We start from the raw sequence: 16,428 nt of genomic DNA, 5'->3' as shown, positions 1-16,428 counted from the left end.
ACATTATGTCACATCCAATCCACTTTGAATACGTATCTACAACCACAAGGAACATTTTACCCAAGAACGGGCCTGCATAGTCGGCGTATACCCTAGACCACGGTTTGGAGCGCCAAGACCATAAACTTAGCGATGCCTCCCTGGGTACATTGCTTAACTGCGAGCATGTATTACATCTGTGAATGCAGGACTCTAAGTCCACATCGATACGGGGCCACCACACGTGGGATCTGGCTATCGCTTTCATCATTATGATGCCTGGGTGGGTACTGTGGAGGTCATTGATGAAGGTATCTCTGCGCTTCTTGGGGACCACTACTCAATTGCCCCACAGAAGGCAGTCTGCCTGTATAGACATTTCATCTTTGTGCCGTTGGAACGGATTTTTCTCTTCTTGCATTTCCACTGGACACTGGACCAGCTCCAGTGAAGCACACAGCATTTGACTAGAAATAATAAGGGGTCCTGGCTTGTCCAGGTTTTGATCTGGCAGTGATAGGTGATTGCTCGGGAGTCGGCGAGAGGCGGAGCAGGGAGATCGAGGCGGCCTACTTAAGGCCCAATTTCGTGGAGGCGAGCTTGTGCAGCTGCAGCAGGGAGGCAAAAAGAAGTAGAAAGAAATCGAAAGGCGACGTCACAGCCAAGGGGGTAAATGATTGGCTGGTGATTGGTAACTAGCTTTTCTTTTTTCTTTATCCGTAAGTAACCCTTAGCATTGCTGTTGCCAAATTAAGTTAATCTAAGGGTTAAGTCATGGAAGGAGAGCTTGGACATATGTTATGCTCCTCCTGTACTATGTGGGAAGTCAGGGACGCTTCCAGTGTCCCTGACAACTACGTGTGCGGGAAGTGTATCCACCTGCAGATCCTGACAAACTGCATTGCGGCACTGGAGCTGCGGGTGGATTCACTCTGGAGCATCTACAATGCTGAGAATGATGTGAAATACACATTTAGTGAGTTGGTCTTACTGCGAGAAAAGGATACACAGCCAGACAGGCAATGGAAGACCAACAGGAAGAGCAGTGCAAGGAAGGTAGTGCAGGGATCCCCTGTGGTTATCCCCCTGCAAAATAGATACACCGCTTTAGGTGCTGTTGAGGGGGATGACTCATCAGGGGAGGGCAGCAACAGCCAAGTTCATGGCACCGTGGCTGGCTCTGCTGCACAGGAGGGCAGGAAAAAGCATGGGAGAGCAATAGTGATAGGGGATTCAATTGTAAGGGGAATAGATAGGCGTTTCTGCGGCCGCAACCGAGATTCCAGGATGGTATGTTGCCTCCCTGGTGTAAGGGCCAAGGATGTTTCGGAGCGGGTGCAGGACATTCTGAAAAGGCAGGGTGAACAGCCAGTTGTCGTGGTGCATATAGGTACCAACGATATAGGTAAAAAACAGGATGTGGTCCTTCGAGACGAATGTAGGGAGCTAGGAGTTAAATTAAAAAGTAGGACCTCAAAAGTAATAATCTCAGGATTGCTACCAATGCCACATGCTAGTCAGAGTAGGAATCACAGGATAGCTCAGATGAATATGTGGCTTGAACAGTGGTGCAGAAGGGAGGGATTCAAATTCCTGGGGCATTGGAACTAGTTCTGGGGGATGTGGGACCAGTACAAACCGGATGGTCTGCAACTGGGCAGGACCAGAACCAATGTCCTAGGGGGAGTGTTTGCTAGTGCTGTTGGGGAGGAGTTAAACTAATATGGCAGGGGGATGGGAACCTATGCAGGGAGACAGAGGGAAATAAAATGGAGTCAGAAGCAAAAGATATAAAGGAGAATAGTAAAAGTGGAGGGCAAAGAAACCCAAGGCAACAATCAAAAAGGGCCACATTACAGCATAATTCTAAAAGGGCAAAGTGTGTTAAAAAGACAAGCCTGAAGGCTCTGTGCCTCAATGCAAGGAGTATTCGGAATAAGGTGGATGAATTAAATGTGCAGATAGCAGTTAACGGGTATGATGTAAATGGCATCACGGAGACATGGCTCCAGGGTGACCAAGGCTGGGAACTCAATATCCAAGGGTATTCAGCATTTAGGAAGGATATACAGAAAGGAAAAGGAGGTGTGTTTGGGGGTTCTGGTTAAAGAAGAAATTAATGCAATAGTAAGGAAGGACATTAGCTTGGATGATGTGGAATCGGTATGGGTGGAGCTATGGAATTCCAAAGGGCAGAAAACACTAGTGGGAATTGTGTACAGACCACCAAACAGTAGTAGTGAGGTTGGGGATAGCATCAAACAAGAAAAAAGGGATGTGTGCAATAAAGGTACAGCAGTTATCATGGGTGACTTTAAGCTACATATTGATTGGGCTAACCAAACAGGTAGCAATGCAGTGGAGGAGGATTTCCTGGAGTATATAAGGGATGGTTTTCGTGACCAATATGTCAAGGAACCAACTAGAGAGCTGGCCATCCGAGACTGGGTGATGTGTAATAAGAAAGGACTAATTAGCAATCTTGTTGCGCGAGGCCCCTTGGGGAAGAGTGACCATAATATGGTAGAATTCTTTATTAAGATGGAAAGTGACACAGTTAATTCAGAAACTAGGGTCCTGAACTTAAGGAAAGGTAACTTTGATGGTATGAGGTGTGAATTGGCTAGAATAGACCGGCAAAGGATACTTAAAGGGTTGACGGTGGATAAGCAATGGCAAACATTTAAAGATCACATGGATGAACTTCAGCAATTGTACATCCCTGTCTGGAGTAAAAATAAAATGGGGAAGGTGGCTCAACCATGGCTAACAAGGGAAATTAAGGATAGTGTTAAATCCAAGGAAGAGGCATATAAATTGCCTAGAAAAAGCAACAAACCTGAGGACTGGGAGAAATTTAGAATTCAACAGAGGAAGACTAAGGGTTTAATTAAGAGCGGAAAAAGAAGAGTACGAGAGAAAGCTTGCAGGGAACATAAAAACTGACTGCAAAAGCTTCTATAAATATGTGAAGAGTAAAAGGTTAGAGAAGACAAAAGAAGACAAAAGCAGTCGGATTGAGGTGAAGTTATAATGGGGAACAAAGAAATGGCAGACCAATTGAACAAATACTTCGGTTCTGTCTTCACGAAGGAAGACACAAATAACTTTCCGATTATACTCTAGGGGACAGTAGGTCTAGTGAGAAGGAGGAACTGAAGGATATCCTTATTAGGTGGGAAATTGTGTTAGGGAAATTGATGGGATTGAAGGCCGATAAATCCCCGGGGCCTGATAGTCTGCATCCCAGAGTGGCCCTAGAAATAGTGGATGCATTGGTGATCATTTTCCAACAGTCTATTGACTCTGGATCAGTTCCTATGGACTGGAGAGTAGCTAATGTAACACCACTTTTTAAAAAAGGAGAGAGAGAGAAAACAGGTAATTATAGACTGGTTAGCCTGACATCAGTAGTGGGGAAAATGTTGGAATCAATCATTAAGGATGAAATAGCAGCACATTGGAAAGCAGTGACAGGATCGGACCAAGTCAGCATGGATTTATGAAAGGGAAATCATGCTTGACGAATCTTCTAGAATTTTTTGAGGAGGTAACTAGCAGAGTGGACAAGGGAGAACCAGTGGATGTGGTGTATTTGGACTTTCAAAAGGCTTTTGACAAGGTCCCGCACAAGTGATTGGTGTGCAAAATTAAAGCGCATGGTATTGGGGTAATGTACTGATGTGGATAGAGAACTGGTTGGCAGACAGGAAGCAGAGAGTCGGGATAAACGGGTCCTTTTCAGAATGGCAGGCAGTGACTAGTGGAGTGCCGCAAGGCTCAGTGCTGGAACCCCAGCTCTTTACAATATACATTAACGATTTAAATGAAGGAATTGAGTGTAATATCTCAAATTTGCGGATTACACTAAATTTTGTGGCGGTGTGAGCTGTGATGGGGACGCTAAAAGGCTGCAGGGTGATTTGGACAGGTTAGGTGAGTGGGCAAATACATGGCAGATGCAGTATAATGTGGATAAATGTGAGGTTATCCATTTTGAGGGCAAAGACACGAAGGCAGAATATTATCTGGATGGCGGCAGATTAGGAAAAGGGGAGGTGCAACGAGACCTAAGTATCATGGTTCATCAGTCACTGAAAGTGGGCATGCACGTACTGCAGGCGGTGAAGAAGGCAAATGGCATGTTGGCCTTCATAGTTAGGGGATTTGAGTATAGGAGCAGGGTGGTCTTACTGCAGTTGTACAGGGCCTTGGTGAGGCCCTACCTGGAATATTGTGTACAGTTTTGGTCTCCTAATCTGAGGAAGGACGTTCTTGCTATTGAGGGAGTGCAGCGAAGGTTCACCAGACTGAGTCCAAGAATGGCTGGACTGTCATATGATGAGAGACTGGATCAATTGAGCCTTTATTCACTGGAGTTTAGAAGGATGAGAGGGGATCTCATAGAAACGTAGAAGATTCTGACGGGACTGGACAGGTTAGATGCAGGAAGAATGTTCTCGATGTTGGGGAAATCCAGAACCAGGGGACATAGACTTAGGATAAGGGGTAAGCCATTTAGGACTGAGGTGAGGAGAAACTTATTCACTCAGAGAGTTGTTAACCTATGGAATTCCTTGTTGCAGAGAGTTGTTGATGCCAGTTCATTGGATATATTCAAGAGGGAGTTAGATATGGCCCTTACAGCTGAAGAGATCAAGGGGTATGGAGAGAAAGCAGGAAAGGTATACTGAGGTGAATGATCAGCCATGATCTTATTGAATGGTGATGCCAGCTCGAAGGGCCGAATGGCCTACTCCTGCACCTATTTTCTATGTTTCTATGACACAGATTTAAGGTGATTGGCAGAAGAACCAAAGCGATATGAGGAAAAGCTTTTTTACGCAGCAAGTGGTTAGGATCTGGAATACACTGCCTCAAAGGGTGGTGGAAGCAAATTCAATTGTGGTTTTCAAAAGGAAATTGGATAAGTATCTGAAGGAAACAAATTTATTGGGCTATGGGGAAATTGCGGGGGATTGGGTCTCGCTGAAGTTCTCTTGCAGAGAGCCGGCACAGGCTCGACGGACCAAATGGCCTCCTTCTGTGCTGTAACCATTCTATGATTCTATGACTCGGCATTCACAGCCTTTTGGGAAAGAGTTCTAGATTTCCACTATACCTTGAAACCCCTTTAAGCTAAGTAGCCTTCTATTACATTTATTCTTCTAACTTGGGCAGCACCTAGAAGGCACACATAATAAACTGTCACCGAGGGAGAAGCATTGTAGTGGCATACACAATCGAAATGTAAATTAACTCATAGCACTTTGTTTAAACAGTCCCAAGAGTTCACTTAAGAAAATACATACAAGTAGAATAGATGAGTTGATATGCTTTCATGGTAGTTAATGTACAATAATAGATGATAATGGAGGGCATGATGTTGCAAGTACACTATATAGCCAAAAATAGGTGCAGATTGTTTGTTGTAAATTAGCTGAATACCATGACACACTGACACACTGGATATGTTTTCCTGCTGCAGCTTGCTTTTATCAATTTTGTCCTCCTTCTCCTCTGTCAAAGGCTGTGCTTGAGATTTCTTATACTCCTGTTGTATTCTAACTTCCCTTTCAATGTCAAAATTGTACTAGATGCAGCAGGCAACTTGAACATCCTCAATCTGCCTCAACTTGAAATTCTTTGCTTGAGCACACTGATGGAATATTCCACTCGAATTCTGATGTCATGAGCCTCACTGCATCCATGCTTCATGACTGTTCATGGGTTTGGCAATGGGACATCAGTCAATATTTTATGGGGCACTCTTGGTCCCCAAGTAGCCATCCATCCATCCAGCATCTATCCCCTTTCAAATAATAGTGGATGGTGAACTGGTGTAGAATGAATCATTATGGATAATACTAGGGTATTTGGGCATTTACTTACATGATTCAATTGCAATGGCCCAATGCCACTGACGTTAATGAAATGGAACCCTTCCTTGTTCAAGTAGGGCATGGAGCTTGTGTTAGGGGCTGGATGTCACCATGTATGCTAGCGGTAAGGCTGTAAACTTTTGGGAAACTTGCCACCTCAAATAATCATTGTGCACTCTTGCTGCTGCCTCATTTCAAAGGTGAAAGTAACAAAAGCTTTTCTCCTGGTAAGTGAGGCTTCTATCACTTATTTGATGCTTCAGCGCACAGACAACTATGATTTGGCAAATGTCTGCAGTGGTGGCTTGGAAGGATCTAATGGCATAGAAAATAATGCTTTGGCACCTTCACAGGTGGAAGCAGAGTCATCCTTGTGGTGGAAATTGTCTGAAGCTGAGGCTTGAGAAGAGGGCATAATTGTATATTCCAATGTTCGTAACTTGGAAGTGGCATCCTTAGTGATGTGTAGGCAGCAAAGGCAGGTCTCTTCCAACATACAAAAGCAAAATACTGCGGATGCTGGAATCTCAAATAAAAATAGAAAATGCTGGAAATCTCAGTGGGTCAGGCAGCATCTGTGGAGCATCTGCCAACATACCTAGGTACTAATGTTTAGGACAAGCAGTTTCTGAGGTAAGAGTAAATGGTGTCAAATGCTTCAAATTGCACCTGCCTTTCTTATCTCCATAGAAACTCCTCTTCCTCATTGAAAATTAACATTGTTATTGGAATTGCCAAAGAAATTCTCATGCTGACCACTTTGCTGACTGCAAGTAAAATAAACACTTGTCAGAAAGATTGTTGTAGGAAAAGCAATGGGAAAAGTCTTCAAATTCCAACAATCAGTGCTGAACAATTATAGGAAATATTGCAATACTCAAAATGCAGATTGAGGTATTCAATAAATTGAAAAAAACAGCTTGCAACCAACAGTAACAAGTCCAACACACCTTTAAGAAGCCAGACTATCAAACTCCTCCAAGGTCTGTTTTATATGGGCAAACAGGACTATTGAAATAAACATTCATTTCAATGGTGAAATATGCATTTAAGGGGAAGCTAGATAAGTACATCAGGGAGAAAGGAATAGAAGGATATGCTGATCGAGTTAGATGAAGTAGAATGGGAGGAGGCCTGTGTGAAACAAAAAGACTGGCATAGACCATTTGGGCCAAATGGCCTGTTTTAGTGCTTAACTTCTATGTGATATCATGATAGCATACCTGAATTTCCGATATGCACTCACTGCACAAGAATATCTGCACTGGGAGATTATAATAAAAATGTACCCGAATATTAGTGTATTTTGACCAATGTATTATAGATTACAAGTAGGATGCTTCCACTATGAGTAGTAAAGAAGCTATGGGATCTGGAAATTGACCATGTTGTATTTTTTACTCTTTGACATTCATTGGTATCTGCCAATTCTGAAAATAACCAAATTTATGCACAACATCTGTACCTATTAATTTAAGACATATTATAGCTTGGCAGCTGCAGATAATGTCCATCTCTTGATGCTGAGCTACAAAGCAATGCTGACAGTCACCATAGGTTCCATGCTGGAGTATAAAAACAAAATCCAGAATTGGCCAAATTGTCAATGCTTTAGAAGATTGTTCGGCAACAGATTCCGTGTGTTAGTTATAGTGAAATCATAAACATTATTTTTAAAAGCTTTCACAATTTAGCAACAAGTAGGGCACAGAAGGAATCTTCCCTCGATGACTTGGAGCAGGACCACAATAGTTGCTTGCACTTAAGTCAGAATTTCATGTTTATTCTATAAATAGAAGAAACTACTACAAGCAAACGTCAACATCCTGCATCAATCCAAAACATCTCCACTGGATAGCAACAACAAAGCTTCCCAAATCACTTCTGAAAGACAGCATGCCATTTACAACTGACGATGGGTAGGGGATTATAGATGAGCCAATCTTGTCCACATGTCTGCACTTCCGAGCAACAGTCACTGATTAGTTACAGAAAAGGTGAACCCTGGCTGGATCTTTCCCCCCTCTCCAGCATTGAGGTCCTGAAGCCAATTGTAGTACCCATACTGCTGCTCCTGCTGAGATTGGGTATGAATATTTGCCATCTTCCTAGTGTGTAATGCATATGAATATGTTTAAAATTAGAGTTAACTATCCCTTACTGAATAAAGCCTCGAAAGCTTTCATTAGATGATGGGAAAGCTGTGATTTGCGGATCAGTATCCCTTGATTAAATACCAAGAAATGAATTTGTTGGATAACATTAGACAAGTCTAAGGGCTGGATTTTGGGCTTTTTGGATTTCGGGGCATTAATCATGGCGGAGCTTTAAGGTTAGCACCTGAAAATAGTTTGCACTTTTGACTGCAAGTTTCAGCGAAAATGTAAGTTGGATTAATGTTTGCGTTAAGTCAAGCATTGCACAACTGACTTTGTGTGCCCGAGCCGAAACTTGCAGTGTTAAAGGAGGCGGCCATTTTGCGCATGAGTAGTGAATTTGTTTTTTTTCCCGGTCACAAATGCTAATGAAGGGCACGGCAGCTTATAAACCACCCCACTTCAGCCACTTCTGCAGAGTTGGAGGAGCAGGAGGGAAGGCAGCATGCCAGGCACTTCACCAATGAGGCGAGTGAGACCTTAGTGAATGAAGTTGAGAGGAGGTGGTCCTCACTCCATCTTGCTGGTGGAGCCAGACCACTCCTACCTGTATTTAAGAGACTGTGGAGAGACATTGCTCAGGAGGTGACTGTGACTGAAACTATCACACAGTGTTGAAAAAAGTTTAACAACCTTATCAGGTTCGTCAGGGTGAGTACCATTTGCATCTATGTATGCCTCATGACTTCTAACATGAATCTCACACACTACATGAAGTTTTTCATACATATGGTCCCTCTCAACAGGCTTTGGGATGGCTTTCACAATGCATAAGATGAATGCTTACATCTGCACCCATTGGCTTCCAATGATCCATGCACATAAACGTGGTCATTTACATCCTTCCTCACAATACATTTCCACTGCTGCTGTGCCTTTCAGAAAGATCTCCTACAGCCCCCATGTTACATCCCTTTGACCTCCTAACAATCCTCATGAAACACATGCAACATCCAAACAGATTGAACGGAAGCCATTAGAACATTCACACAGTATATCACCTATTGTACTATTGTAGGCATGTGTGCCACAACAGCAGAGAAACATTTTCTGAACCCTTCCTATTTTCTCTTTGCAGTCGAAGTGCTGCCACAACAAGAGGGAGCAGCTGCGCACAGTCAATTATTGCCACTAACTGATGTCGAGGAACGGGTGTCGGCCCTCATCAGTGTAGCTCGGACAGTTGCCGGGGGTGATGCTGAGCCCCCTTCGGGTAGTGAGGGTATGTAATTGAATAGAGCGACTGAAGAGACTGTATTGAGAGATATAATGAAATGGCAGTGGGACGTCAAATGAACATGTGCAATGCCACCTTTCTCACGTCACCCTGCCACCCCCCCCCCCCCCCCCCTGCTAACCACACGTCTGTTATTTTCTACTGGCAGATGACCAGCTGTGAGTGCAGCATCCTTCAAGGGAGCCCTCTACATCTGGCCATAGCAGAGATGATGAGGGAGGGGAAGAGAGTGTTCTGCCTGAGCCTCAGAGCCCAGCAGTTGCCCCATCTGGCCTCACAACATCTGGGGACGATGCCGATTTCCAGGGATTTGAGGAGTCAGAGGCTCCTGGTCCCAGTCACCTCCAGCAACGCAATGTGAGAGGGGAATTTCACAGACCAGCTTTCCGAAGGGTGAGTCGGCAATGTTGGTCTGCTCAACGACAGGCAGACATGCAACTGGATGGTGGAAATGTCCAGGGAAAGCACAGGAATGCCCTGTAAGCTTATGGATGCATTGGGATGGATCCCAGGGAGCTTTGACAAGTTTACTGCAATTTGCGGAGTCAGCATCACAGACTGTCAGTGTGATTTGCAAGTCCAGAAAGGCCATCATTGCTCACACACAGAGGCTGGTAGCCTCGAGCAGCGACAGTGGAATTCCAGAGTGTTTGGTGCATGCCCTTGACCACAGACTCAGGCGCATCATAGGCACAAGCTTTGCTTCAGCTTGGTCAAGTGATGCAGTCGATGTCCACTACCATACTCTCTGCATTTCCCACTGACCAACGGGGAAGGGACAGTGCCAAAGCAGTCCAGCAAGTTCTGGAGACACATCGTGCTCCGGATGCTCAGGCCCAGCCCTGTCAGAGAATCAGTTGCTCCCAGGAAATGGAAGGTGCTGTCCTGCCTCAGGATGACAGCATTCCGGCTCCCACTAATGACTCGTCAATCATGGTTTCTGAAGACCTCTGCATTGTGTAATGGTGCTCACAGGGTGACGTGTGTGGTGTCAATGGCACCCTGAACTTTGTGGAAGCCTGCAAATTGTCCAAACCCTAGAGCCCTCTCATTTTGGCTGTCCCTGCTCATTGGGAACTTTATGAAGTCCATTCTGTGAGCGTACTCTTGTAACCTGGTGAATGCAGCATTGTGCAACATGCTGTGAGATGCTGCATATGTCCCTAGCTGCTGCCTGGAAGGAGCCTGAGGCATAGAAGGCCATCGCCACTGTCAACTTCACCTCGACGGGCAGCGCAGTCTTGTTGCCGCTGGTAGGCTGTAGGTCTGCCTGTATGAGTTGGCATATCTCTGTCAGCACTTCTTTTCAGAAGCGCAGCCTTCTAATGCACTGTGCCTCAGATGTGGAGGTATGAGCGATGTTCCCTGTAAACCCATGGTGGGGTAAGGCCTCCTCCTCATATGTCTGTGACCTCTTTGAATCCGTGGCCCAACATAGCCACAAACCCTTCTTCCAGTTTGAAGCCGCCTGCCAATAGCAACCAGCATGATACACTGGCGAACTCGTATTGCCTCCATTGAAATCTCTCATTGACCTTGTACACGAAGTGTCACGGTACATATAATGCCGTTTGCAACTCAGAGTCTCACGCAGCATTCTGCGCACAACCATGGCAATCACTGACAACTGCGATATAAGATCCTCCAGCCTCCCTTTAAATATGCCGCTTGTAGTTCCTGCTGTACCCTGGGACTGCCTGTTTTTTTTCAGGCATTTCCTGGGGCGGTCGTTAAATGAAGCGTTCGGGCTGGAAGTTCCATCCAAGGCGCTAGCGCAGCCTTGCACAATGATTGACGTCATAATTACACTGAAAACGGAGAGCGGGGCAGTAAGTTTTTGTGCCGGCGCAAACCAATAGCTGAATCTTCCAGCCAGGCGCTAAATCCTAGATGTCCAGCTTCACGCCCAGAAACAGCATTTAACATCCGGCCGGGGTACTAAACAAGGCGCAAAGTAGTTGAAAATCCAGCCCTAATAATTTCCCACAAATTGCTTTTACATTATTTTGGCCTCCAAACATTTGTTATTCACTAGACCGTGGGTTCAGGTTCTGCTGCAGAGAATTGAGCAGATAACCTAGAGATATGGTACTCCACTGTTGGAGGTGCTATATTTTGGATGAGGCTCCATCGACGCTCCATCTGCCTTTCCAGGTAAAAGATCCCATGGCTATATTTGAAGAAAAGCATGGGATTTCTCCTGGTGCCAATATTCATTACTCAATCAACATTATTAAAACAGATGATCTGGCCATTTAACTTATTGTTGTTTGTGGAACTTTGCTATTTGCTGATTGGCTGCTGTATTTTCCAATGTAACAACAATGACAACGCAAGTACAAGTTTGACCTCTCTGGTCCGGGACTCTCTGGTCCGGAAACAACCATGGTTTAGCATTAGTTGAGCATGAGGGAGAGGAGGGTTTAGATAAAAAAAAGTTTCGATTGGCTGGAGCAGCTGTCAGTCAGTGAGTGTGTTCGGCGATTGGCTGGAGAAGTTGTCAGTCAGTGAGTGTGTTCGACGATTGGGTGGAGTGGCTGTCAGTCAGTGAGTGCGTTTGGTGATTGGCTGGAGCGGCTGTCTGTCAGTGAGTATGTGTGCGGGTGTTGAGGGAGCTGCCCACAGGCTGCCAGCATGCACACACACACACACACACACACACAGGAGCCTAGGCACTGTTGACAGATATCGGCAAGTGTGACCTCTCATGGTTCGGAAAATTCTCTGTTCCGGCACCAGTCAAGTCTCGAGGGTACCGGACCAGAGAGGTTCAATCTGTACCGAATGGCTTACTCCTGCACCTATTTTCTATGTTTTTATGTTTCTATGTTTCATTGAGCATAATGTGCTTTGGGGGTTCCTGAGGTCATGAATGGTGCTAAACAAATGCAAGTTCTTTCTTTATTTTGGTAATAGCCAAAATTTTTCCCCAGAGGTTAAACATATTCCATTGAATTAGAAGAGCAGGAACAAAATAATGTCAAAATTCAACTTTCCTATCATCCTGGAAAAAAATACTTGTTTCAATATTCTCATCTGTATTGGTTCAATGATTTCTTTAGGCAACCTGGTAACACAGGAAGCATCTGTGGAGAAACAGATTTAACATTTCAGGTCGATGACCCTTTGTCAGAACTGGCGAATGTTCAAAATGAACAGATTCTTAAGGAGCACTGAAAGGATGTGGGGAGGAAAGAACAAAAGGGAAAGTCTGTGATAGGGAGGAAGAAAGGAGAGAACATTCTTTGTTCCAGTCCTACTTGGGTTCCCTCCCTCACCTCTTTTTCTGTTACATTGATGACTGTATCGGTACCGTTTCCTGCTCTCGCCCTGAACTAGAAAATTTCATTCGCTTTGCACCCTTCCCTCACCTTCACATGGTCCATTGCCGACTCTTCCCTTCCCTTTCTTGACTTCTCTGTCTCAATTTCTGGGGATAGACTATTGACAAACATTCACTATAAGCCCACTGACTCCCACACCTACCTGGATTATACTTCCTCCCACCCCACTTCCTGTAAGGAATCCATTCCATTCTCCCAGTTTCTCTGTCTCCATTGCATCTGCTCTGACGACACCACCTTCCACACTGCCACTGGCATGTCTTGCTTTTTTCTCAACCGAGGAATCCCCTCTGCCTTGGTTAACATGGCACTCGACCGTGTCCGTTCTATTTCCTGCACCTCTGCTCACAACCCATCCCCCCCTCTCAGAACCACAACAGGGTTCCCCTTGTCCTCACCTTTCACCCCACCAGCCTCCACGTTCACCGGATCAACCTGCACCATTTCCATCACCACCAGCGTGATCCCACCACCAATCACATCTTCCCTTCCCCTCTCAGCCTTCCAAAGGGACTGCTCCCTCCGCAGCACCCTGGTCCATTCCGCAGTCACCTCTAGCACCCCCTCCCCTTCTCATGACACCTTTCCGTGCAAGCGCAAGAGATGCAACACCTGCCATTTTACCTCCTCCCTTCCCACTGTCCAGGGCCCCAAATACTCCTTCAGGTGAAACAGCGATTTACTTGTACTTCTTTCAATTTAGTATACTGTATTCACTGCTCACGATGTGGTCTCCTCTATATTGGAGGGACCAAACGCAGATTGGGTGACCACTTTGCGGAACATCTCTGTTCAGTCCATAAGCATGACCCCGAGCTTCCGGTGGTCTGTCACTTTAATTCTCTGCTCCACTCCCACTCTGACCTCTCCATCCTCGGCCTCCTACAATGTTCCAATTAAGCTCGAGGAACAGCACCTCATTTTTCGTTTGTCTTCCACCCTATCAAAGACCTCTCCTGTCTTCCACCCTATCAAAGACCTTCCCTTTTGTTCTCCCCATCGCCCGCCCCACCCCCCACCAACTCCACCACCCCCCCGGCCAACCTCTCCCTTTCAGTGCTCCTTAAGAATCTGTTCATTTCGAACTTTTGTCAGTTCTGACAAAGGGTCTTTGACCTGAAATGTTAACTCTGTTTCTCTCTCTCCACAGATGCTGCCTGACCCGCTGAGATTTCCAGCATTTACTGTTTTTATTTCCGATTCCAGAATCCGCAGTATTTTGCTATTGTATTAATGGTAACACAGGACCTAGTCATCACTAAGTATTTGAGAAAGTAATTTATATATATAAGCTGTATATGTTTTTGTTGTAATTTGTAAATCTAAAAATTATCATGTCAAATAGCAATTTCACAATTTTAATGTAAGCAGGACTATTTCAGAATAATGTATCCATGCAGGTTAAAGGGCTATTGCATACAAATCTATACAGACTGAATTTGATGTACCCCACACTGGAAAAAATATATTGATTGATCATATAATTAAACTGCCTTCATAATCAAAGTCTATAAATTCAATTAACGGGGAATTGAATAGTTTAAGTTAGACCAGTTAGCCTAACATCTGTGGTTGGGAAGATGTTGGAGTCCATTATTAAAGAAGCAGTAGCAGGACATTTGGAAAAGCAAAATTTGGTCAGGCAGAGTCAGCATGGATTTATGAAGGGGAAGTCATGTTTTAAAAATTTGCTAGAATTCTTTGAGGATGTAACAAACAGGGTGGATAAAGGGGAACCAGTGGATGTGGTGTATTTGGACTTCCAGAAGGCATTTGATAAGGTGCCACATAAAAGGTTACTGCACAAGATAAAAATTCATGGGGTTGGGGGTAATATATTAGCATGGATAGAGGATTGGTTAATGAACAGAAAACAGAGAGTCGGGATAAATGGTTCATTCTCGGGTTGGCAATCAGTAACCAGTGGGGTGCCGCAGGGATCAGTGCTGGGACCCCAACTATGTACAATCTATATTAACGACTTGGAGGAAGGGACCGAGTGTAACGTAGCCAAGTTTGCTGATGATACAAAGATGGGAGGAAAAGCAATGTGTGAGGAGGACACAAAAAATCTGCAAAAGGACATAGACGGGCTAAGTGAGTGGGCAAAAATTTAGCTGATGCAGTATAATGTTGGAAAGTGTGAGGTCATGCACTTTGGCAGAAAAAAAATCAAAGAGCAAGTTATTATTTAAATGGAGAAAGATTGCAAAGTGTTGCAGTACAGCGGTGTTATGTCTCAAATAAAGCAACTGAGTACTGTAGACATGAGTAAGTGTGACCTTAGTTTTTTAATTTTGACTCCAGAGTGCTGGCACAGGATGGGAGGCCTGCTTATATGCAGTGCTCCCAAGGGGATGCTGGGATCCCTTGGGATTCCAACAGATGTGCCCTCTGCTGGCGGTAGAATACTGGTAACAATGTGTTGCACACATAACATCACTCATCCGCCCCGCCTCCCCCCCCCAAAGTCAATAGTACACTTATTTACAGGGTGAGACATCTGCGGTTTTCCGCTCCCTAGTCAATCTTCTCGGTACAAACACAGGTGCAGGTGAGTTGGTTAGGCCTTCGCTGGGCTGCTGCGCAGCTGGCCTTGCTGGGCTGTTTGGGATGATGGTTGCCACTTGTGTTCTATCAGAGGGTTGAAGTTAGTGGTGTCCTCTTCAGGTTGCTCGTGGCTGTCTGTGAATCGCAGTTTGGTTTGGTCCAAAAGTGTTCTGGAAGTTAGTCCATTTGCAAGTTTGACCTCAAACACCCTACTCCCTTCTTTGGCTATGACAGTGCCAGCAAGCCATTTGGGACCATGTCCATAGTTGAGTACAAATACAGGGACATTGACTTCAATGTCGCGTGACAAATTTGCGTGATCATGGTACATGCTTTGTTGATGCCGCCTGCCCTTGACATGATCATGGAGATCAGGGTGGACTAGAGAGAGCCTTGTTTTGAGTGCCCTTTTCATGAGCAGTTTGGCAGGGGCAACCCCGGTGAGCGAGTGGGGTCTTGTGTGGTAGCTGAGCAGGACTCGGGACAGGCAGATCTGCAGGGAGCCTTCCGACATGCATTTCAAGCTTTGCTTGATGGTTTGGACTGCCCATTCTGCCTGGCCATTAGATGCGGGCTTGAACGAGGCAGATGTGACGTGCTTGATCCCACTGCGGGGCATGAATTCCTTGAATTCAGCGCTGGTGAAGCACGGCCCATTGTCGCTGACAAGGCCATCAGGCAAGCCGTGCATGACAAACATGGCTCGTAGGCTTTCGATGGTGGCAGTGGACGTGCTTACAGTCATTATTACACACTCAATCCATTTTGAATAAGCATCCACAACAACCAAAAACATTTTGCCTAGAAACGGGCCAACAAAGTCAATGTGGATCCTAAACCACGGTTTGGAGGACCATGACCAGAAACTTAGCGGTGCCTCCCTGGGTGCATTGCTCAGTTGAGAGCAAGTGTTGCATTGGCGCACGCAAGACTCCAAATTGGAGTCGATGCCGGGCCACCACACATGGGATCTGGCTATAGCTTTCATCATTACTATGCCTGGATTGGTACTGTGTAGGTTGCGTATGAATATTTCCCTGCCTTTGTTGGTTACCACGCGATTACACCACAAAAGACAGTTCGCCTGTATGGACATTCGTCTTTGCGCCGCTGGAACGGCTTGATCTCTTCATGCATCTCCGCTGGGATGCTAGACCAGCTCCCATGGAGGACACAGTTTTTTACAAAGGACAGTAAAGGATCCTGGCAGGTCCAATTCCTGATCTGGTGGGCCGAAACGGGTGACTTTTCATTTTCAAATGCATCCATCACCAAGAGCA

The sequence above is a fragment of the Pristiophorus japonicus genome, chromosome 2 (assembly GCF_044704955.1).
Source record: "Pristiophorus japonicus isolate sPriJap1 chromosome 2, sPriJap1.hap1, whole genome shotgun sequence".
NCBI classification, from domain to species: Eukaryota; Metazoa; Chordata; class Chondrichthyes; family Pristiophoridae; genus Pristiophorus; species Pristiophorus japonicus.
The sequence above is the reverse complement of the archived record's forward strand: the minus strand, read 5'-3'. Positions refer to the sequence as shown.